The 25768-nt window shown below is 35.0% G+C and overlaps 1 pseudogene; it reads left to right on the top strand.

Moving 5' to 3' along the window:
• The first annotated feature begins 19731 nt into the window (after positions 1-19731).
• On the top strand, positions 19732-19848 carry LOC136043701 (5S ribosomal RNA; annotated as a pseudogene).
• The last annotated feature ends 5920 nt before the right edge of the window (positions 19849-25768 follow it).

Raw genomic sequence — 25768 nt, 5'->3', positions numbered from 1 at the left:
AAGTTTTCAAGTTAATTATCTTCTGATTTCTAAGTCTTAGAAATTTGCCTACTTGACAGGTATGCAATTTTAACAAATCAACATTCTACCACAATTTTCAATTATTAGTTTTTTCCCTGATTTTAGTTATGAAAATGCACTTCCTGATGTTTGAATAAAATCTCCTCACAGGCACTATGGGAGAAACCCCCCCTGTTTTTAGAAATCGCCTTGATACCTGAAAAATAAGTAATTTTTTTTGCCCATATTGGAAACAAATTTTAGAGGTATTCTTAGCACCCAAGCCTTATGGCTATGGTGGGGGTCTAGGAGTTGATTTCATTTAGCAGAAAAAACGTCTAGCATTTGGACAGATTAAGAGCCAAATCCAAACCAACAAATTTGACTAATCTAAATTATTAGAGGGAGAAGACATAATCTATCTTCTATATATATAAAAATAAGTTGTCTGTCTCTCTGTGGATCTGTGGATCAGGTGACGTCATGTTTCTGTGTTGACTGACGTCATGAAATTAGTTGTCGTCATTTTTGCTTTGACGGTGACGTCATTCAAGTTATATAAGACATATGTTCACGTAGAAATCTATTAATGTTTAAGTTTACAATGACTGATGAAGATGCTCAAAGAGTCTATGCCAAAAAACTTGCTGCTGATAGTTCCTCGGCACGCTTTCTTTTCTGACTTTCTCTATCAGCAGCAAGTTTTTTGGCATAGACTCTTTGAGCATCTTCATCAGTCATTGTAAACTTAAACATTAATAGATTTCTACGTGAACATATGTCTTATATAGCTTGAATGACGTCACCGTCAAAGCAAAAATGACGGCAACTAATTTAATGACTTAATTTCAGAACTTAATTTCTGTGTTGACTGACGTCATGAAATTAGTTGTCGTCATTTTTGTTATGACGATGCTTAGTATATTGTAAAACACATTAATTTGGTTAATAATATACCATTTAAAACACCAAAATGAACATGCTGGAGTAGTCACTCGGTGAGAGAGGGTGTCAGAACGGAGAATGAAGGTCCCAGGTTCAAATCCTGGTTAGGCTAAAAAGGTAAAAATCTAAAAACTAAAAAAAAAACTGAAAAAACTAAAAAAGGCAAAAACTACAAAAAAAACTAAAAACTAATAAAAAAAAAATTAAGAATAAAAATAAAAAAAAATAAAAAAGATAAAAACTAAAAAAAAAAGTAAAAAGAAAAAACGAAAAAAAGCTAAAAAAGGTAAAAAAAGGTAAAAACCAATAAAAAACTGAAAAGAAAAAAAGGAATAAAACTAAAAAAATTTTCATCTAAAAAACTAAAAAAAACTAAAAAAGGTAAAAACTAAAAGAACTAAAAAGAAAAAAAAACCAAAAAAAGGAAAAAAACTGAAAAATAAAGGAGAAAAAGAAAACTAAAAAAATATAAATAAAAATAAAAAAACTAAAAAGATAAAAACTTCAAAAAAAACTAAAAAGAAAAAAGAAAAAAACTAAAAAACCTAAAAAAAGGTCAAAACCAATAAAAAAAACTAAAAGGAAAAAAAGGGAAAAAATTAAAAATTTATTTCATCATATACCAATTCAAAAACGAATGTATACCGGGATGACGACCGGGACACAGGGAATATAAATGACACAACTACAACGGGGACGCCGGGGGGGACAGGGGGATATAAATGACGACCGGGACACCGGGACACAAGGAACATAAATGACGCCCGGGTCACTCAAAGAGAAATCAGAGACTGGGACACCGGGACACAAATGACGACCGGGACACAGGGAATATAAATGACGACCGGGACACAGGGACATAACTACAAAGGGGACGCCGGGGTGCACAAGGGTATATATAAATGACGATGGCGACTCAGGGAATGGTCGATTAGCAATCACCATCAACAAAGCTCAAGGGCAATCATTAGAATCATGAGGTATAGATCTGAATACGGATTGTTTTCCCATTGACCATTATATGTTGCATGTTCAAGAGTCGGTAAACCTGACAATCTATTTATATGCACAGACAATGGGACAGCAAAGAATGTTGTATATTCGCAAGTTTTACGTAGTTAAAAACATATATATATATATATATATATATATATATATATATATATATATATATATATATATATATATATATATATATATTCACAGGTGGGACATAGGGACACAACTACAATGGCGCGTAACTAATATGGCGCGTAACGACTTACGCGCGCGGGGGGGCTTGGGGGGGGGCGAAGCGCCCCCACCAACTAGGTGTTGGGGTGGCGCGAAGCGCCACCCCAACAGCTAGTAACATATATAACAGTATAACAGTAGTCCTTTTGACTACTGATTTCACTTTCCAATATTTCTTATTTTAATTTCAGGAAGTGAAACATATTGTGAAGCAAAAAATGTAACATTTTAGGAGTTGCATACATTGAGTCTCTTTTCATTTTATCTGTTTTTCTTGGCTAGTTAATTTTATGTTTTGCCATATGAATTCCACAAAGGATTTATCCAAAGGCTACCCAAACTCCAACCTATAATCCATTTTTGAATTAGTTATTTTTCTATCTTTTGTTGTTATGTTACTAATAGGCTCGTTTACTAGCATGCTTTTCCAAAGGAGCTGCAATGGTGAAAGTCTTAAATAATGATGGTGAGTCAGAGACAAGTCTCATAGCCTAATGTTTGAGTTCGCTGGTGGGCTATTCTTCTTCTAGTTCTTAGAGCTCTTTTGCTCTTTTTGTTAACCCTGGAATTGAATTCAACTACAGGAACACAAAGGAAAGTCTCACCTCTCTTAAATTAATTATAAACAAAGTTAATGGATTAAAGGCACATTAGTTTGAAGAAATCTATGAAAATGATGAACTTGCTTTAAAATTTAATATTTTAAAAATGTACTAATAAGAGAAATTTTTTGATAATTTCAAAGAAGTGAGCCCGCTCCATAATAGGAAATGAATAAAAATAATAAGTTGAATAGAAGGAGAAAAAGCCAAGAATCCAAGTGAGTAATGAGGTGGCATTAGTATGCCACCTCATTATAGGTTAAATATGTGGCTTATATTATTTATTCTCCATGATTTTTTGTTTTATTTGATTTCATTGATGTCAGTTGCTTTCTGTTAAAAATACATTTATTTTTTTACGTCAAGCTTCTTCTTTTGTGAAAAAATTTGAACTGTTTTTCTTTTTACATGTTTTACAAAATGTAAAGGAATACCTGGCCCTTCATTTCACAGATTCAACTAAAAGTATCTGAGGCATCTTACATCAAAATTCATCTGTCACATTTTAATGGTTTTTTTAGATGACATAGGACACCATTAAAGTTTTGCATTTGCTTTGCTAAAAATTGTCTTAAAAAGCGCCAAGTTTTGTATTAGTGTTAATATTCTTCGTGCTGATGAGTATAATTGTTTTTAAAATTCCTTCTGTTTAAAGCATTTTAGGGAGATTCTGAGCCAACCATGGGTATATTGTTGTCACAAAATATTTTTCTCAAATGGGCTTGTGGAAAACAAATAGAAATATAATTTGTCTTTTTTTATTATTTCAAGACTAGAATATCACAAAACTAAGCATTCATATTGCTGATTGTACCTTAAGTAAATACAATCCCTGATGGAGTTTTGTTGATACCTGTTTAAAAATTTATTTGTCTTAATAAAATACATAATGTTTGTGGGACAGCAATGAAATAAAATAAAATATTGTAAAATACAATAATAAAATACATATTGTTTGTGGGACAGCAATGAAAAATGGGAGCAACTATGACTTGAGTTCTTTTTTTCAATATTTTCTTTTTCCAAATAATTTTTGTTCTCTGGTGACATTTGTGTTCCTTCCTAAGTGGCTGGCACTCTAGGTTGAGAATCCTTTATCTAAAGTGCACAGGTTTAATTCCTGGCATTAGCAGTTTATTTGGTTTGGGACAAAGGTCAGTGATGTAACTCTGTAAGTTCAGCCAGAATTGGCCCAAACTTAACAGGTTACCTAGAGAAATCTGGGGTCATTAAGCAGGAAGGGCGTACAAAAGCATAGAATGACTGGCCCCTAGCTTCCTATTGCACTTCCTGGCTAAAGGATCACCTGGTCCTTTACTGGGCTTCTGACTTAGCCATAAAAGCTTTCTTTTAAACCCATTAAATATAAGTACAAAGGAAGAAATGCCAGTAAGGTGGTCCTTCCTTTTCAATGAAATGTTGATGTACAGACAAGAGTGTAGGTCATAAGAGGTGGCTGGTGAATGTTTTGCAAGGTTTAAAAATTTAGGGCAATTGCTGCGGTTGGCAACTGAGCACAAAAGTAAAATTTTGTGAATGGTTTTTCTTTGTGAATGTTATATATATGTCATGTCCAGAATTTTAAAGTTAATCTTCATTGTTTTGTTTTAATTTCAATGGCCCTAGGACTTTAGTGTATTAAAACCTACTTATGTCCATCCATTTTCTTTTAAACGGAGAGGAGTTCTATGTTTCCTAGCTTCAATAAATTTATATGCAATTTTGAGACCAGGGTTACAAAGTAGGTCAAAACTTGCAAGTGGAACTATGGAATGACTAATTAATTTGTAAGAAATGTATATCAATTTAAAGATTAAAAAAAATATGTAGAAAACAAACAAGACAAATAACTAAAAGTATCCCTTTACAAGCATTTAATGAAGTGTAACAAATGTAGATCATCCCTAAGATTGAAATGAACAAAGCTTCAATTATGAATCTTTTTTCTTTAAACAGACTGAAGGGGCAAACCTCCAAGCTATGACAAATTCAATCTCACTTTTGGTCTCTTTCCTTTTCAATAGGAATTTTCTTTGGATTTTTTTTTTCAACCAAGTAAAAACAATAGGGACACGATCAGGGATAAGTGACCTTCCACTAAGCCTACATACCCAGGGGAAAATTGTTCAGCTATACTAATAATTGGTAAATTTTTAGTTGTTCATATTTTTGATTTACAAATAAAGTGGACATACTCCTTGATGCCTTTTTTTTTATGTTTTTTACAAACATAATAAGGGATGAAGAGACTCAGCAGAAAATTAACGTCCTGTTGGCATCACCTCAGCAGTTGTTACGATGCTTGAGAGATTTGTTAATAAAGCTCTAATTGAACATCTTGAGGTCAATAATATCCTTTCCACATCACAACATGGATTCAGATCTGGTAGATCTGTGGACACTAACCTCATCCAAACATGTGAATTAGTGACTATACTGCTTGACAAAGGTTTTCCTGTCGACAGGATTCTTCTTGATCTGTCCAAAGCATTTGACAAAGTTTGTCATGAATTCCTCATAATCAAATTGAGGGCTGCAGGTGTCAACAAAGGTGTTGTACAGTGGATTATGGGCTTCCTTTCTGAAAGATCACAGAGTGTCAGAGTTTCTGATTCACAAGGAACTCCTCATTTCTGTTCTCCCACAACTGTATTAAGTGGCGTGCCCTAGGGCACTATTCTTGGACCAACACTTTTCAACTTCTATGTTAACGAACTACCTACCCTTCTTTCAAATCTTATTACCCTTTACTCTGATGACTCAAAACTAGTTGGAAAAGTGGCTACTCCCACTGACCAGCAATCAATTCAAACAGATCTTGACAGTCTAGGAAGACGGGCTAACATGTGGCTTCTGACTTTCAATGTTGACAAATGACATGTAATCCATTTTGGCAAACACAACAAGCATCATAAGTATTTCCTTCGAGACAACTTCCTTTCTGCTGTTTCCGATGAAAGAGATCTTGGGGTTATTGTGGATCACCAATTAAAGTTTAGCATCCATGTTAAGTCTGCTTCATCTTCTGCAAATAAAACCCTTGGTGTCATAAAAAGAACCATCTCCAGCCGACACCCTAGAGTTCTTATGAAGTTATATATGGTGTTTGTACGTCCACACCTGGAAGTTGGAATGTCATTGTCAGCCCCTTTCTTCAAAAAAGATAAGAAGTTGCTTGAGGATGTCCAGTGTCGTGCCACTAAGATGGTTAGCAATATGAATAAATTTCCATACAAAGAAAGGCTACGTCGTTTGAAGCTGCCAACGCTGACATACCGACGGAGAAGGGGTGACATTATTTTAACCAAAAAAATCCTCTCTAAAAATACCCTCCCCGGTCTCTTTGCACAGCCCTTGCATTCTGGTACTAGAGGACATTCATTGAAGCTCTACATGCAGTGTTCCACGAGTAGACATAGAAGCCACCTCTTCAGCCAAAGAATCATCAATATGTGGAACCAGCTCTCTGAAGAAACAGTTTCTGCTACTTCAACTGACATGTTCAAGTCCTACCTTGATAGGGAATGGCTCTGCCAGGAGTTCCTTTAAAATTGAGAAGCTGCAAAGTCCTCCACAAGAGTCTAATCTAACAGCCACAATCTACCCCAAACAAATTCTTTTTTTCATAGAGCATCACAAGGATGAATAATCCTTATATCATTCCAAGCTGCAATTCAAGGTAATTTAAGGTAACAATAAGTGCTTGAAGTGCAAGTTTTTGAGCTCTTTAAAATGACCAAAGTATACTCAAATAGTTTTTGGGTATAAAAAAGCTTAAAACATTGGTCTCAAACTTACTGTTTCGTTATTAATCCATTTTTTACATGTTGTATAATCTATGAGCACTGATTTTCCACAATTATGTTGGATTAATAAATTTTACAATATTATGCTGTATTTCTTCTTCTTTGATGCCAAATTTTCAATTAAGGTATGTGTTTTTGGTCATTTTTAACAAAATAATGTATATTTTTCACTGCCAAAATTTGTTAGGTTAAGTAAGGTCAAAAAGTGCTTAAACTCTAACTAGCAAAATAAGCAATTATTATATTTGTAAAGAACATACAAAAAGGCATCAAGTGGTATATTCACTTTAGTTGTAAATCAAAATATGAACAACAAAAAATTCACAAAAACAAAAAATTCACCCCTAACATGCCTAATTTGCAAATATATAGCCCAAATTATATATTTCCAATGTTTTCTGCCACCTTTTACTTGTTTTTCCAGTTCTTGTTTTGCCACAGTTGCCTCAATTAACAGGTACTAGGGTTGAGGGATAGATTGGCAGAATCAATAGAAAACATGTAATTTCAGCTATAGATTTCCATATTAGGAGGGTTGGAGCTAAAGTAGAGCAGGGTTGCATGTAGAATGTGTTAGCTATAATTATTATGTAAATTACAAAGAATCATCTTTTTTTAATGGGTTTTCTTCTATAGGTCTACAGGTCCTTCTCTACAGGTCCTTGGCTTATACCACATCAAGCTTTATATACCCAGAGAAGAATAAGTAGCAAAAAGCTATATATACATAAGCACATGTTATTTAACACTGACTTCTCTAGTGCTTAACTATGACCCCTTAGTAATATTGACAAGAAATGAGGGTAAAACTGGTGCAAACAGTATTACTGGATTTCATATAAAGTGAATATACCACTTGATGCCTTTTTTATGCTCTTTACAAATATAATAATTGCTTCTACTGCAAATTCAGATTTAAGCACTGTTTGACCTCTTAAAAATGACGTATATATGGGGTCATTAAAAATCTGTAATAGTTTAGAAACAAATTTGGGCTATATATTTGCACATCAGAGGGTGGGGGTAAAGCATAGCATATATTATATACATAAACTAACCATTGCTGTTTTTTTTTTAATGTGTTTGTGCACATCAAATTTTAATGAGAAGAGAAATCACCAGTGCAACAGCCCAAACACATAAAAAAAAATCCAGCAATGGTTAGTTTACGTATTTAATATATGCTATACTTTACCCTCACCCCCCTGATGTGTAAATATGTAGCCCAAATTTGTTTCTAAACTATTACAGATTTGTAATGACCCCATATATAGGTCATTTTTAAGAGGTCAAAAAGTGCTTAAATCTGAATTTGCGGTAGAAGCGATTATTATATTTGTAAACAGCATTAAAAAAGGCATCGAGTGGTATATTCACTTTATATGAAAGCCAGTAATACTGTTTGCACCAGTTTTACCAAATGGTAAAACTGGTGCAAACACATAAAGGTAACAGAAAAAGTGAAATTTAGTGTAAATGACAATCAGGAACTGGATACTGGTGCAAGAGGGCCAAAAACAGGGCTATATAATTGGAATTCAAAGAAGGTGGTGATTTTTTAGTGGAAAAAAACACTTCCCTGGCTAATTTAGGACTTTGAATTGATTAGCCTACTGAAATTTTCCTATCCTATGCAATTGAAATAGTTTTCCCTTTTCAGAGCATTAAGACAATTTATCACGATAAAAATATCCAAAGCATCTTGTATGGAATGACTAAAAAAGGCAAATGACAACCACAATTTGAAATATTACAATTAAACTTCTTGCCACACAAATTGTATTAGGCTACCCAGCTCTGAAATAATTGCTGAAGGTGTATTTGCCTGTAAAATTAGAAACAGACCCGAAGTCCCAGCCACTTCCTTTTCAGAACTTCACATAACATTAAAGCAATAATATAGGCTATTTTACACGTGACCATTGTTGTTATTCTCGCAATTAATCTTGCCGTTTTAAGTGATACTTGACCAGACAAGTATTTGTTGCTATCTTTTGGGGGTTAAACCCCGATAAGTAAAAATCCCATTGGACAAGTCAACGAACACGGGGTGAGAGGCAAATCTGGAACAAATCCTTTTTAGGATTTTATAAAAGTGATACCATTTCACTGTTGATAAATTTTCTCATATTGAGGGTTAAATTCTTACAAATATTCCCAGTAGGAAGGATTTGCCATCTTCTGAGAAAGGGTAACTATGGAAAGCAAGTTGGTGCAGGGGCACCCATTTGCCTCGCAACAGTGATGGATTATTTGGCTGGTGAGGTCCTTGAGCTTGCTGGCAATGCTGAAAAGGACAACAAAAAAACTTGTATCATTCCTTGTCGCCTTCAGCTTGCCCTGTCAAAGAACTAAACAAGCTCCTGTTAGAGGTTACCATTGCCCAAGGAGGCATTTGCTCAACATTCAAGTAGTCCCTCTACCAAAAAAGAACGGAAAAGCAGCGAAGGCTTAGGTGAATCTAACATTGGCTGTAGTCCAAAAATTATCCAACTGTTATTTCAAGAGCTTAGAAATGAATTGATTGACACTACAGCATGTGAACACATGGTAAAGACAAAGCCATAAAAGGAAGTAAACTGAATATAAACAGGAAAATTAAAAAGAGGGGCTTTCACATTTATCTAGTAACAACACCCAAGAACTTACTGGAGGTGAGAGATATATTTTGCTTGAAAACCCAATAAATTATACCTCAACATAATCTAAATAACTTATCAAGGCCTGCCTTTTTGTTACAAGAAGTAAAGTTTGGTTGCACATTGATCTAGTTACAAAGAACAAAATTAATTTGGTAATTATAAAAGCTAATTCGTTTATAATAATTATATTTCCAATTTCCTCTCTGGTGGAAGTAAATTAATTAGCAAAATGATGATATTTTGATTTAAAGATATCGCAGAAAAAGTTTTCAGAGAGTATTACTAGGGTTCTAGGAGGGGGAAACAATGAATCAGCCAAATTTTAACTCTGAGAATGATAATCAAAAAGTACCTGAGTCATTGCTCATCAGTTTTGTTGATTCAAAGCAGGTGTTTGATTTATCCAATAGAAGATCACTGACAAAGGTTCTATCCTTGTATGGCCACATTAAATACACTAGTTCTATGCATGAGAATAGCATGGCTTTGGTTAAGGTAAAAAATGAGGTTAATTGCTGGCTTTGTATGAAATCAGGAGTTAAGTAGGATTGCATTTTATCCCCATTTACATTAATCATTTTGATAGGCTTTGTCTTAAGGAGCCTGGCAATTGGTATGGGAGAGCATGGAAACAAATTAGGAAATGAAACCCTCATAGACTTTGATTACGCTGGTGATTTGGGTATCCTAGATGAAAATGTTTGCAAAAAGATATAGTTTTGGAGGTTTTGAGAGTTCAGGGTGCAAGAATAGATTTTAAAATTAAGATTAAGAGGACCAAGTCACGAAGCCTGGGGATAAATGAAAATAATGTTAGGTAACAAGAAGATTGATCAAGTGTAAAGCTTCAATTGCCTAGGTAGTATTATTGGTAACGTCTATTTAGTATTGTTTATCATAGCCTGATTTTTTTTTTCTCTTCTCTTATTTTCCTTTACTCCATATGGGCACTTTTGTGTCATTTTATATGGGTCAATAAAATTATTGATTTATTGATTGAAAGATGGTGCATAGAAGATCTTAAAGTAGAATAACCAACGCTGAAAGTGTTTTCTTCATAGTGAAAGAGCTAGAAGAATAGGAAGACAAGTCTGTGGTACAAGGTTAGAATAATAGAAGTGACAGTGATCAAGTCTGGTTCTGAAGCATGGGCACTCCGAAAGATGAAGGAGGATTAGTCAGATGTTTTCCCAAGAAATTGTCTATGGATTGTTTTGAGTGCCTCTATCACTGAATTATTTCAACAAATAAGCCGTCCAAAAGATATAGTTCAATCCTACTTTACAGGGCTATAACTAGAGAAAGGTTGAGATGGTAAGGATATATGAATGAAGGATGACAGAATGCCATAGGTTGTCTTTGTCAGCCAACAATCTAGGGCCAAACTTAAATCACGTCAAATCTGAATGGTGTGCCTGGATGCCCTAAAAAAATATTTAAGGGAAATAGGAGCATCCCCGGAGGGTGTAATTTACAGAAAGTACATGAGAAATTATTATTTTCTCATGAAAACCCTTTTGCTTCACAAAACACCTTAAAAAAACAATTATTGTAAAAAAAAGGTGTAAAGTAATCCATTGAAAAATTTATTCCTGAGGTAAATAATGACGAAGACCACACTGCCTTTTCATAATACAACAACAAAATAGAGAATAATGAGGACTTTTTACCCAAGACAGTGAACCAACAAAACCTATTTGAATATTTCGGCCCTATATCTAAGGGCCGTCTTCAGCAAAGAAAATAAAAAACAATAAAACACTTACAATAAAAGTTCTCAGTTAAAAATATGTTTTTTTTTAAATAGTCTTGGCATCATTACTTCTTAACGAAAAGTTTAGCCAAGACTGTGTGATAATACCTAACATTTTACAAGCTAATGTAAAATGCTAATTAGCTTGTAAAATGTTAGCTTTTATCACACAGTCTAGGCTGAACTTTTCGTTAAGAAGTAATGATGCCAAGGCTATTTAAAAAAAAATGGATTTCTAACTGAGAACTTTTATTGTAAGTGTTTTATTGTTTTTTTATTTTCTTTGCTGAAGACGGCCCTTAGATGTAGGGCCGAAATATTCAAATAGGTTTTGTTGGTTTACTGTCTTGGGAAAAAAGTCCTCATTATTCTCTCTTTTGTTGTTGTATTCCTGAGGCTTAAGTTTTAAGCTTTGTAACATTTTCAACTCAATGGAGTAGTGATATTTTTAAATATTCGAGTATAAATTATACTCTGGAGTATACATATATAATACATAATTATATACTGGAGTATAAATTTTGGAGTTTAAATATTGAAGTATATCGGATTAGTGATATTGTTAAATACTGGAGTGATATTTTAAATAGTTATATTTTATATAAAGGATGACAACATTTGGAGAACATATGAACATAAAATTTAGCAATATATAGAATAAAATCCTTGAAAATAGGGCTGAAAAGATAGCAGAGAATAGGACAAACAGGGTTGCTAAAACTTTTTGGGACTAAAGTGTCAAATTCAGCAAAAAGGGACAGTTTTAGTGTCCTCCTAGAAAATTAGCCAATATACTTTAAAAGCTGACAAGAAAAGGCTTTAAATGGTTTTCTCGCAACTCTAGGGCCAGATTTATGTTTTTCTTTTTCAAGTAAAAGCAAAGCGGTTCTTCAAATAAGTAAAATTCCATGTAAAACCTCAAATCGCTTAATGCACGAAGAAGAAAAAGAATTCAGTGCAATTTTTCGGGTTCTGTCGAACCTTCGGTTGTACTGGTTATTCTTCTTCCGAAAACTCAGTAAAGCCCTGTTTTTGATTATGGCGTTTTTTGGCACCAGAGCCGGCTTTGCCGCTTTTTGGACGATAGTTTTCATTTTCGTCACTTTTGGCAAAAAATTTGAAAGGAAGATTCTGAATCCTTTGTGCTGTGTTTGCGGTGTCACAGGAACGTAAAGAAAAGTTGGAGTACAACTAAGATAAATGACAAAATGTGTTGTTTAGTTTTTACATTTTCAGCCAAAATGTCTACTCTGTACAGCAAGAAAACGAAAACGGTGATAAAACCTGTCTTCACTATGAGCCGCCCCGGCAGTCTCGGTCATACGGAAAACGCCATAATGAAGACAGGGCTTAAAAGATTTGCACCAACAGACCACAGATAAGATGTCTGTCGCTGCCAACACGGCTTAATTGCCCTCGCTCCCTCTTTTCCTTCAGTAGCATATCAGATCTTCTGCAAAATTTTGTCGACCCGCAGACTGATATCGAAAAGCAAGTGAAACGCGCTTGGTTTGGAACGTGCTTCACGTTCTTTTCACCTAGCTTTCGCCAACGCATTTGGTAAAGCTTCTCTCGCAAAAATGCCCAACCACAAAAATGCCCAACCACAGCGTTATTTCACCCAAACATTAATGTATTCATGAGTTCAATTAACTAAGAGATCAAACTTGATAAGGGGAGAAATAATGACAAGACAAATGTCACTTGTTCTGTATAAAGCTAATCTATTCTCCAAAACACAAAGAAATGTCGAATTCTTTGCAAATAGTGACAAGACAAATATCACATATGCTCAATCAAATGTTAAAATAAAAGAGAAAAGGCACCAAAAACCAAAGGAAAAGGCTTTTTGGTATCAAGAATAGCTATGGTTTTTCGAAGAAAATCCGTTTCTCTCTGCCCACTATTTTTTTTCTGAGAAGAGGTCGACGGCGACAATGGAAAGGCTTATTTAATCGCAATCCTTTTCACCAAAAGCAGAATGGTACACAAAATATGTCTAAGCAAATCTTAAATATTTTGCGCTAGGCCTTTGCCATCTTCGCGGCTCAAGATGGACCGAACCGAAAAACCTAGACTGCATGAAGAGACCTTTATAAGGGAAATACTGTAATAGATTTCACATACGGTGCATTCCATGTTATGAAGGCTTGCGAAATTTGAGCAGATACATTATTAATTGGATTCCAATTCAGAAGCGTTATACAGAGGTCCAGCCACACCCTGGGTTCAGAAAACGCCAAGTTTTTCAAGAAAGAATGGAGAAAATTACAAGAATATGAGAGTATGAAGGGAAACTTTAATGCCGAATTCCTGTACAAGAAATCTGTTCAAAGCTTCAGCTTTCGTTTTTGAAAAAAAAGTCAATTTCTAGTGGTTAACCATTTTTGAGAAAAAAAACTTCGGCTACTGAAATCTGATTTCAGTTTTTTGGTTTTCTGATTGGTCCAGTCAAATAGGTCAGGTTCGGATTCATTCTCTATTTGCTCATCCTTTTCGTCAGCCTTGCAGTACCACCTCAAAAACTTGTTAAGTAATATTGGCGGAATCTGCTACCGATCCACCGACGCAGCACTACGAGTAACCATCTGCTTTACATGCATGAGAAAATCCACAGTTTTCACTTCCGACCGATTTTGCAACTTGGTTTTAATGTTTGCTAGTTGAGAAAACTGTCTTTCGGCCCCAGCACTTGAGTGAGGTAACGCGCAAAAATTCAATATAAAGTTTGATGGTTCAAAGAATTTGGGATTGCCGTCGGGATTCTTCACATCTAACAAGAGCTTCCAAAAATAAGATGTGAGGACACTAGCTCTTCACCACCAGACTTCAGGATCATTTCTTCTTTGGAATCTGGCAGGCTCAGCCACTGGGTTTCGAGAGTGTCTCTAGCAGACTCTATCTCACTCTGACTTTTCCCCAGGAGTTCGCTAAATCTGCTGGTCAAAGGACTAATCGTTTCAACAGTTCCATTCACGGCAACTTTCGGGTCTAAGTACACGAGAGCTTGTAACGTCTTATCTTTATGATTGACCCGCTTTCTCATCTACTTCACCGTAGAATCCCAAGCACGTCAGCCTAAACTGTTCAAGAGCATTCCCTGATGCTCCTTCGTCATTCAGATAAGCTTCTGTGTTGGGACCATACAACACATCTTTCACATTTTTGTAGTTTCGTGGCTAAAGAGGCAACTCAACATGTTCAGGATTTTTGAACATTTCATGTCACATCAATTCTGTTCAGGATTTCTGGTCTCACGAAGCATCTCATAATCGCTTTCAATGTCGATCTGAAGCTTGTTATCAAAGTGTGGATCATTGTGTCCCCAGATTCGAACAGTACGTTCAAGGTATTTACCTTACCAAGCACAAAAACCAGAAAGTACAGATACACCTACGTTGTAGGTTCTTTCATGTAGGCTAGAATCTTGGATGCCTTATCTTTTACTTATGGTATTGATTTTGAAAAAATGCCAAAAAGTGTCCTTTTTTCAATAAGTTGCCTTTTTTCACCCAATAGTGGCACGGTGTCACCCAGAGTGAAAAAGTGTAAAAAAAGCACTAAAAGTGTCCCTTTGGTAACCCTGAGGACAAAGTTACCGATGATCTGACAGTTTAAAACTACTTTTTCTACTCCAGAAGGCTTAATTTAAAGACTTTTGGTTTGACTTTAGCATTCTGTTCATTAGTATTTTGGGTAGGATAGGAATTCCGTGCTATTTAAGGAGGGGCTTAGAGAGAATATTTTGTATTTTAGAGCTTAGGATTCATTTGAACGAAAACATGTGTAAAATTTAGTACCATAGAGTGTACTTCAAAATTATTCAGTGATAAATGAATTAGGATGTTGTGATCTACCAAGTCAAATGCTTGAAAATATGAACATAGCTCGAAGCCAAGTGGCAGTTCCTCAGATGATGGAAAAATCTAGTATCTAGCATCAATTTAGTAAAACTATTATTAAAAAAGCTAGATTTTTTTTCTTGTGAAATATTATTACAAATAAGAATCGTCAAAATGTCTTGTTGTTGAGAAAGTGCCGGTAAATTTGACAACTACGTTTTCGTCAGAGGAACCTTGAATTTTGAAACCAATTGTTTTTCATCTGTTTTACATGTTCAGTGAAGCCTCGACAGTCACCTATATTTCGACAGGGCCTGTTGCTCTCTGTCAAAAATTTCGACAAGGTTTGCTACAAAATATTCTTAAAAGAAATAAGTCTCGTTATAGAAGCCAATATCTACATTTGAATTCAGCCGAAGGAACATTTTTTGTTTGTCTAATATTCCACTGCATCAGACAAGAATTTTTGTATTTAAAAATGAGCCACATTTTGTTTTTCAACAATAGATTTGTAGTGTATTTCTTCATTAGTACACCTCTGAATTTAGGGTGAAATTTACAACAGTATTAGGCTTCATTTTAGGACTCGACTAGAGATATCTAAGGATTTTACACCGTTTGGGAACACCCATCTATGTTGGTTGGATGGACTTTGGTGCTGCTTCATGCATCATGGAACAAATACCCGAAGAACAAGTTTTAGAAGATTGCTACCAATGTTTGAATCGTTATCTTGGAACTACATATACAATAGACCCACAAAGATGATCAGGCAAATCTTATATTCAATTTCTGTATGGATATACTCTTCATTTGTTTTCTTTCTGGTACTGGAAGTCAATTTAAAGACAAGGAAAAATGGAAATTCGTTTTAAAAAAAAAGTATAATATGGATTTAGCGCTAAAATCTACAGAAAAAACAGTATTATTTATATAAACAGGATGCAATTCTTAGAGGCACCGAGAGGCTTTGCAGTCTATATGAGAACATATGGTACCATATTAGGCTTTTTGAATATGCTTCCTTATTCATGGTGATCCCAACTCCCTGTCTTACTGCTATACATCCCATCCTCCCTGCCTGATTAAATAAATTCTGTATGATATATTTTCATGTTTCCTAACCCAGGGATATAAGTTTTTGAAACTCCAAATAAGTACAGTTTGAAGGGTCTGAATTTGTCAGTCAAAACATTGATAATAATAATAATAATAATAATAACAATAATAATAATAATATAATAATAATTTATTCAGGAAAAAGTCCGTGGGCCATAGAAAATTTACATAACAAAAACCAACAACAAATTAACTACAATAAATTAATACTATTTTAAGAAAACAATCACGATGTACCGCTGCAATCCTCACAAACCTTGCTATTATTTTAATACTCAGGAAATTTGTCTCCTTCATTCTATCTACCCTCCATATCTCATTCAATTTTTCTTTACCATACATCTCTCGCCTCCATTCATTCAATTTAACACATTCACACAAAAAGTGTAGTAAACTTTCATCCTGAGACCCACACATAGGACAAGCAATAGATTCTACCTTCTCCCCTTTTCTCCCTTTATACTTTCTTTTCTCACCAATCAAAAATCCAGCTCCCTTCCAATCCAAATAAGGCTTCAAATCCTCTCTACTTAACCCAACCTTCCAAAATACCTCCTCCCCCAACTACCCTTTATCTGTCTATACAATTTTAACGACCCTGAACAATCCAGGCTTACCCACCTTGTCTGGATTTCTTGGTTCTTCAACCTCTCTTGTACCATCCTTGTTACTATTTCCTCCATACCCATAATCCGCTTTCCTTCATTCCACTATTCCCTTAATCCATACTTATCTAAGATATCCTTAATCACCTCCGGCCACCCTGCTTTACTTTTCTGTGTCAAAGCCTCTAAGTATGCTGCCTTTGCTACCGTAAATCTCTGCATATCCAGTATCCTAGCCCAATATCTCACCATGGTCACTAGCCTCATAGATCGCAGCGATGCTAATCCTAAATCCCCCTGGATTGCCAAATTACTAAACGAATCCCCTATTCCTAACATCATCTTATAATATCTCATCATAACCACCTTAAGTTTCAGACCTTTCCAATAGCCCCAGACCTCTGCTCCATAATGCATCGCCGGTACTATCTTACTTGTCCAAATCCTTTTATGTACTCTAATATCTGTAACTCGTCTAAGACTACTCCTCGTTATTTGACCGCTAATATACATCCCCCTTGCATTCGCTAGATCCAGATGCCCACTGAATTTCCCATTACTAGTAAACTTTACCCCAAGATAAACAAATTCATTTTTCACTGGTATAGTTTCACCATTAAAGGAAAAATTCACATCTTCACTTTCCATGGCTTTACGATCGAATACCATCACCACTGTCTTCGATGTCTTCAGGAATAACTTCTTCTCTTCCAAATAGACCTCCGTAATCTCTAATAATTGTTGCAGTTTCTCCTTTGATTCAGCCAGTAATACGATGTCGTCAGCAAATAGCAGTAAGCACAATTTAAAAAAATCTATCGATAGCATTGGTGCATTGCTCTTACCGAAAAATTCATGGGCATCATTTTAATAAAGGTTAAACAATTTCGGTGACAGCACACATCCCTACTTTAGTCCCAATAAAGATAGCACTGGAGTTGAGCACTATCCCGCCACTCTCACTGCTAACTTCACGTTCTTATACATTTCGCACAGGAACAATACAAAATAGTGAGTTAGTCCTAAAGATAACAGGTTTAACATCAACAGGTGCCTATCCAGATTATCATATGCTCCTTTCAGGTCTAAAAAAGCTGCAAATAACCTTCCCCCTTTTCCTTTCCTATACTTATCTACCAAAATTCTCAAAGTCAAAATATGATCTATTGCACTATGGTTTTTTCTAAACCCTACCTAGAAAGGGGATAACAGTTCCTTTTCATCCAACCACTTCCCTAATCTTGATTCTATAACCTTGCAAAAAATCTTACTCATCACATTTTCTAAGCTAATTATTCTATAATTACTATGATCCTGCCTATTACCTTTTTAAAAATTGGTATTCCTACTCACAAATTCCACTGATCAAGTCATTTCCTTTTTTCAGTCCAAAAACTGAAAACTGCTGCTAAAACTGGTACTAGAACTGTTTTCCCTATTTTCCAAATCTTTGCTGGTATTCCATCCACCCCTGGCGCCGAAGATCCCTGCTTTCCTTTTAGGCTTGCTCATACATCCTCTACCTTGATCGGCTAAAAGAGACTATAATCCTCTTTCCTTAACGGGAAACTACTCTGCTCCCATAGCTCCTCTGCTAAACTCCCTATACCGTCTCCATATTGATCCCTTTTACTAGTGTCTGCTCCAGGTGTGTTGCCCACGACTCAGCTGGAGGCATATGTTGGTTACTGGCCTTGAATTCCCGCCTTACTTCTCTCCAAAACTGTTTTGGGTCTTTTGACAAGTATTCCTCGCTGATCTTTGTGGCTCTAATCTCTTCTACTTGTTTTTTTTCTCTTTCTTATTAGCCTTTTGTAGAACTTTCTCTCTGTTCGGTGCTCCGATAAGTGTTTATTTGTTTCCTGGTCATTTAGTGCTCCTTTCATTTCCCTGAGAAGTTGAACAAGGTTTACTTTCAGCCTCCGACAATCCTCATCAAAGAATTCGTTTGTATTTCTCACCATCTCTTTCTTATTTGATACTCCACTGCATTTCTGATATACTTCCTGTTATTTCTTCCATGGCGTATTCTAGCTTCCCTTTTCCCAGTATATATATGCATTCCTCCGCCATTTTCTGCATCTGTTCACTTCCCAACAATTCTTTCATACGGCTTTCCTCCCTACAATCTACTCGAATCTGCTGCTTCATTACCTTCCTACCCTAGTCTTCGATCTTTCCCTAATTCCTCCAACTATATCTCTCACCTTCCGTCTCTTTCATTCTTTTCTTCGCCTATCCTGCCTTCATAACTACCTCTATTGGCTGATGGTCTGATCCTACAACATCCATAACATAAAAATCCAAACACCTTTCCCATGATCTCCTATCAACCATAATATAATCAATCAAGCTAGGCTTCCTCAAACCAAAACACGTAAAATCTCCCCTTTCATGATCTTTTCCCACCCTTCCATGCAAAATTATCAACCGACCCTCACTGCAAAAATTTATCTTCTTATGGCCCCACTTATTTTTCTTCCTAGTTTCATCTTTGCTTGTCCTACCTTTCAGTCATCCATTTCTTCCATACCATTCAACCATACTTTCCATTCCTGATAAACAAGGGTTGCCAAGATCCACCTGTGTGTCTTCAACCTCTGTACTTGTACCCATGTAGGCGTTGAAATCACCTAGTAAAACAAAAAAATGGTCACTAAACAGCTCAACATAATTAATATACTCCTCAATTAATATGTCCCATGTATATTCGTTCATATAAGAACTGTTTTCAGGGGCAATATATACACAGCCTATAACATACCTCTTATCCAACATGGACATCTGTATTCACACTATATTTTCTGACGATCATAATAGCCTATGGATTCTATCAAATATTCCATCCCGGATCAATATCACTATCCCCCCATAATGTTGACCATTACTTGATTTATTTCTCACCCTTTTAAAAACACTATACCCTTCAACACTAAATGGGTTTTTCCCATCACTCCATGTTTCTACTAACCCAACTATATCTTTCTTATCATTATCAATACACACTTCCTTCAACAGACCACTTAGTTTTGTTGACGACAACCCTTGTATATTCCAATGCACCATACGTACTACCCTTTCCCTAGAATGTTCGCTATGGCCCTCCGTTTCCTATTCATCACCAACAGTTACTGTAGCCCGTGAATCGGCTGTTCCCTTTTCGCGCTTTCACCATCTCTTGCCGGCCAACAGACATACCATGTGTAAAGTACCCAGTCTCTTCGGATCCTGGAAGTCACAACATTGGGCCCGGTCAGTTCTTGAATGGGTGACCACATGGGAACACCGGGTTTTGTTTGCATTTTTTATAAAAACTTCTTCAGAAAAACTGAAAAATGATCCACATATTACCATAAAGACAAAGATATACTAAATAAAACTGACCTGTTTCTCTGGATACTTGAATTATACAGGTTTATCTTAGTTTTCACGGGATTTATTTGCAGAAACTAAATTTCAGCTGGGGAGCGGGCGAACTGAGATCTGGAGGGAGCTAAATTGTGTCTGAAGGGGACAGGGGGCAATAATCTAGAAAGCAAAATAATGTGAGTGTCAGCATATTTTAAAGCACATTTCAACAGTGTATATTATATCATTCAAGTTTATATTAATTTTGAAACGATTGTCAGTTCTAGTTTTAAATAAAAACTTCCAAAAACGTGCAAATTTTTTATATATTTATTTCTGTTACCTCTTTAAGGGGGGGGGGGTCAAATCCCCTCTCCTGTTCTCTTTTCAACTATTGCTGTACTGCTATATTCATATTCAAAGTTAACTATATCTTGGTTTTGCCATGTATCTTGTAATCTTGGATATTCATTAAACACTCGTAATTCTGTGAATTCCTTTGAAGAAGCTTCATCTCAGATTTGAGGTGAAATTTCATTGAAAAATGTATTAATATCATCAAAAGGTATTTCTATTTCAAAATTTAGATCCATGTTATTATTTATTGTGTTGTTGCTTGGTGTAAGTTAGTTTCACAACAAGAAGGTTTTGGCGAATTCATTTTGTTGTATGCACGAATCGCACAGCTCTTACATATTTGCACCAATTAATGTGAAGAGATTTCATAACGACTGCTCATAGGCTGTTACAATCGTGTACGCCTACGGTTGTAAATGCCCAATTTGTCTATGTTTCTTGGCTGTAACTGCCTTACGTAAGAGTGCTATTTTAATTATGGTTCTAATTAAAATCTTGTGGTCTACAATATTACCTTCGTAGTAAGGCTTTTTTACGTCTGTAAGGATGAAAAACAACAGTATGATTCAAATTATTAGATATACATTCAGCCATCGAAATATATGGCTGAAACCAAAAATCAGGGTGGTTCAACCTGGCAATTAGGCTCAATTAAATACCAGTGGAACATTATTTTTGCGAATTGTGCTTATTTATTTTTTGCGGCAGCTTATTTTCATTTATTTAGTTCTATTTTTCAGAATAAAATGTATCAGCGTCTCAATATTTGTAGGAATAGCTAGTAATGTTTAATTTGAACTACATTCTTGAAATTGGGTCCGCTTTTTTGTAAAATTGGAATAAATCAGAGATATTCAAAAATAAAAAAGAAATTCAATTAGGGTCCTAAGGACATCATTTGCCCATTGGGCCATCGTGGGTCTACTGATAGGCTACCTGAAAACCGCATCTTTCAACTCTTTCTTCTTGGAACTTGAAAATTTTTATATGAATTTTGACCAGTCAAAACTTTTAGCATTCATATCTATTAATTAATAAAGACAACGAGATCTTCCAAGGGAAGTCACGCTTTCTTGTGTACTTGGTGTCAGTCTTCTTGTGTTTGTCATTTCCTTTTGCTAATTTTTTTATCCATGTCATTGTCAAATGACGAAGAATGAAATATCAAGCCATGTTTATTTATTTATTTATTTTCTTTATTTTCCTCAGAAAATGAGGAGTAGGCTACAATATAAATGTAAATAAAAGACAAATGATAATACTTACAGTAAAAAAATATCAAATATTGATCAAACACTTAAAAAAGAAAAAAAAAATGTATAAACACTTGTTAAATAATTCAACCTGTAAATCATCAAGAGCTAGAACTGTTACTAAAAATGGAAATAAATTTATGGCCTAAAAGGATCATTTTCGCCTTGTCTTTGAACGTTTTATATTTTTTCTTTATACAAACTACGTGATCCTTCACTTTAAGCTTTAAAACAATCTCAGTGCTACTAAAAGAAAGGGAGAAACCATGTAAAAATTTACAAAATTTAAAAGAAGAAACTTTAGTGGGTGAAAGATCAGAAGGTCGGAAATTACGGTTGAGGAGGGATGGGAACAACACCTGAGGCAGAGCAACTGCGCTATATATATGAACAAGGACGTACCGAAGGTAAAGACCCCACAAACGAATTAAAAGACCAAATGCCTTGCGTTTTTTCATCTGGACACACTCAACCAGGACTGGTTTAAAATCTCTTTTCGAAGCAGCATAAGGTAATCCCAAATAAGTGACTATTGGTGACGACTGGAAAATAGCACCATTGCCGCAATCGAGAGTCACCCTGACATTATCATCTAAACAATTTACAACAAAAGATTGACATTTTTTAAAACTAATTGAAAGGCCCAAATCTTCTAAACAATTAATTAAAATATTAAAATTAGAAACAAGACGAGACTTGGACCGGCTTAGAAAGATCATGTCATCAGCATATGCTATGTAAGACAAATTTCGAGATAATGAAACTAAAGAGCAAGAAAGAGAATTAAAGGCAGTAGCTAAAGATGAATTTAATATATAAAGAGAAATAATTCCTCCTTGTCTAATTCCTCTACCCACTTTAATTAATTTGTACTGATATGAAGATGAACTCGGACAAATACGGATCTTTAATCCAGAATACCAAGAGCGAAGGACTCGAATGACAGCTAGGGGCAATCCAGCATGGATTAAAGCGAGCAGTGCAGATGCATGAATAATGTTATCAAAGTTCCCTTGTTTTCTATAAGATGGGGCTTGTGAGGTGTTTCAAGCAGTCAAAACTACTTATCTAGGTCTACTTCTGTATTTCTAGCATTGTTTCTAACAAGTATTCTTTTTAATTCAAATTTTCTTAGGTGTTTTCTATAGGGTGTGACTTGCGAGGTGTTTCAAGCTGGCCAAACTAGCTATTAAGGTCTACTTCCTTATTACTAGGATTGTTTTTAGTAAGTATTCTTCTTAATTTAAATTCTCTTTGCTGTTTTCTATAAGGTGGGGCTTGTTAGGTGTTTCAAGCAGACAAAACTAGCTATTTAGGTCGACTACTGTATTACCAGCATTGTTTACAATAAGGATTCTTCTTAATTTAAATTATCTTAGGTGTTTTCTATAAGGTGTGGCTTGTAAGGTGTTACAAGCAGGCCAAACTAGCTATTTAGGTCTAGTTCTGTATTACTAGCATTGTTTGTAGTAAGTATTCTCTTTAATTAAAATTTTCTTGGGTGTTTTCTATAATGTGTGGCTTGTGAGGTGTTTCAAGTAGGCAAAACAAGCCATTAAGGTCTACTTCTATATTACTAGCATTGTTTGTAACAAGTACTCTTCTTAATTTAAATTCTCTTAGGTGTTTTCTATAAGGTGTGGCTTGTGAGTTAGTTAGTTAAAGCTAAAACTTTACCGGCCAAGTTTGTGGCTTGTGAGATAGTTAGAGTCAAAATAGTCAACGTAAATATTTGTTTAAAACGGATATTAAGATCCTCCATTGGTGGATGTGAATGAGTAAATTTCAAGCAAAATGTCCTGTTTTCCAAGCAAGGCTCTCGAAGCAACTTGGATCTGAAATAAAATAATATATCCTGATTATCGACCACCCTTTTGTGGGTACCTAGGATAAACTTGCTTGAGAATTCTTGACGGAGAATGGAAAGCTAAACCTGGTTTTGAATATATTTTCTATATATAAGTAAAGGTCTCGGAGTCAAAGAACTAGAACAGTATGAAACCGGTAAAATGACGATGGTTTAAGCCCAGCTCTTAAATATTATAATTAGATCTCGTGGGAGTAGGAAATAACAAAACATTCGCACTATTTATAAATAAAAGAACGGATAATTCTGTTAAGTATCGGATCCACAGGAATTCTTGTCCTGAGTAAAGTTTAACAATAGAGAAAATATGAATTCATGACTGGATCAAGTACGTTTAATGATTGAAGAAGGGTTATACTATTTGTATCTTTTCCCTTGTCGGTGATCTGAAAACCCACTAAGTCCATAATACAGAAAAGAGACAACTCCAGAAACATACCTGGAAAACAAGCTTCATAATATCCAATATTATAAAAGTTATAAATAAATAAAGGTCTTAAGATACTATAACACAAAGACGCTACTAATAATCCTAACTCTAACAAGAAAAAATTTAGTGTGCCTATTGTGGTCTAGTCACACAAAGAGGTCATATAAGGGTTCATCAGAAAGCAGGCAAATGATTTGATGATTCCCGAAGACTGAACAAGACGAGTAACTGAAATTTTAGGTGGTGATTTCCCCTGCAATTTACTTCTTCAGCTGCTTCTTAATTTTTGACAATTACCCGGACTATTTCAATGGCCCTTGTTTGAACGGCCGGCAGAAGCCCAGTTTTAAAAATATAACATATTTATATCTTTTTTATTTTGCCGTAATTCTATTTTGTCGATACCTGTTAGTTTGTCTTCTTGACCGTCGACGATTGGCATGGTTTGATGCTGATGCTTCATGTGCAGGGGGCTAGAAATTTCTGAGTCCAAACTTACCAGGGTCACAACGGAGATGGCGATGGAGGACGAACGAAATTCTGCATATGAAATTGAACTATTTTTTTTTTCAATTATTCTGATGGTGCTTCTTAGAAATTTGGAAGTCCCAAGTTCAAAGTCCTAACGGAGATGTCGTTGGGTATCTTGATGTCCAGGTTCTACACCAGACGTCTATTCATCATCTATTACATCATCTTGTTCACGTGGACTTGATGTAGTCCTTTCGATTTGAATCAGTGGTTTGAATTGGTTAACTTTACAATAACTCAATATTAAAAAACTAGGAAAAGTCGGAAGCTCAATTTTAAAAGATTTTCATGTGCAATTATGCAGAAAAACTAAAAAAGAAAAAGATCATTCCTGAAACCCCGTTATTTTTTCGAAAGAAAAGTCAATGGACACAATCCTAGGATGGAGAAATAGAGACAAAAATTGACTGTTAGCCCATAAGGCCCATGTTTTTATTTCCCCCTAAAATATGAAACAGTTTATTTGTTCAAATTTTTCCTAATTGAAATTTGAAGGATGAAAATGGGAGAATGATTTTGATTTTTATCCGTTTCAGGCGTTGTTTTAGGTTTTTCTAAGACTTATATGCTGGTATTTTGGCAACTTTTTTTATTATGCAAAATATACTATTTTGCATAGCCTTTAGAAAACTAAATAAAAAAAATCGCCAGAATCCAACTAAATATTGGCCTTCCACTAATGCTGATATTCACCATGATTGAACAAATCGTGATTAAAATTATGTAAAGTTTTGCGAAATAATATGATAGAATTGAATAGTTTTAGCTGTACAAACAATCATAGTTTAACAATATAACATATTTATATATTTTTTATTTTGGTGAGTAATAAATAATGTAAATAATGACGAAGACCGCACAGTAACATGCTGCCTTAATTCTGTGTTTCAATAATCCTTGGCAGGTTGTCTTTTTTTTGGTTGTAGAAACATCTTAGTAGGCTGAAAAGAGACAAACAAAATAGCCAACTTGCGATATTATTTTGATCCCTCTGGTTTGTGTGGTTGCCTCTGGTAATCTAATTACTTCTTGGGTAATTTGTTCTCCCGCGGTACTGTAAATTTTGATTCATGTATTGTATTGAACGTTTCAAATATTTATATTTATGTTTTTCTTCAGCATTTAATGGCTACTGATCTACAGTACGATTTTTTTTTTGCATTATTATTTTGTGTTCCTCCACCCAGAACTATGGTAACCATGATAACTGTGATAACATTCGACTAGCAAGTTAACAATAAAGTTTAACACGTTGAGGTTGATATCACTACACATAAAATTAATAAAATACACTTGAATATAATAACAGATATATGCTGTGAATGCCGTTTCAATTGTTTAATCTTAATTCTTAAAAATATGTTCCATTGGAAACTGCATGAGACCTAAAGGGCTTATAGTAGTTATTGTCACAGGAAGATGCAATCATTGCCGT

Source organism: Artemia franciscana, unplaced genomic scaffold (genome assembly GCF_032884065.1).
Source record: "Artemia franciscana unplaced genomic scaffold, ASM3288406v1 Scaffold_847, whole genome shotgun sequence".
Classification (NCBI taxonomy): domain Eukaryota; kingdom Metazoa; phylum Arthropoda; class Branchiopoda; order Anostraca; family Artemiidae; genus Artemia; species Artemia franciscana.
This window is presented reverse-complemented; position numbering and strand designations above follow the sequence as displayed.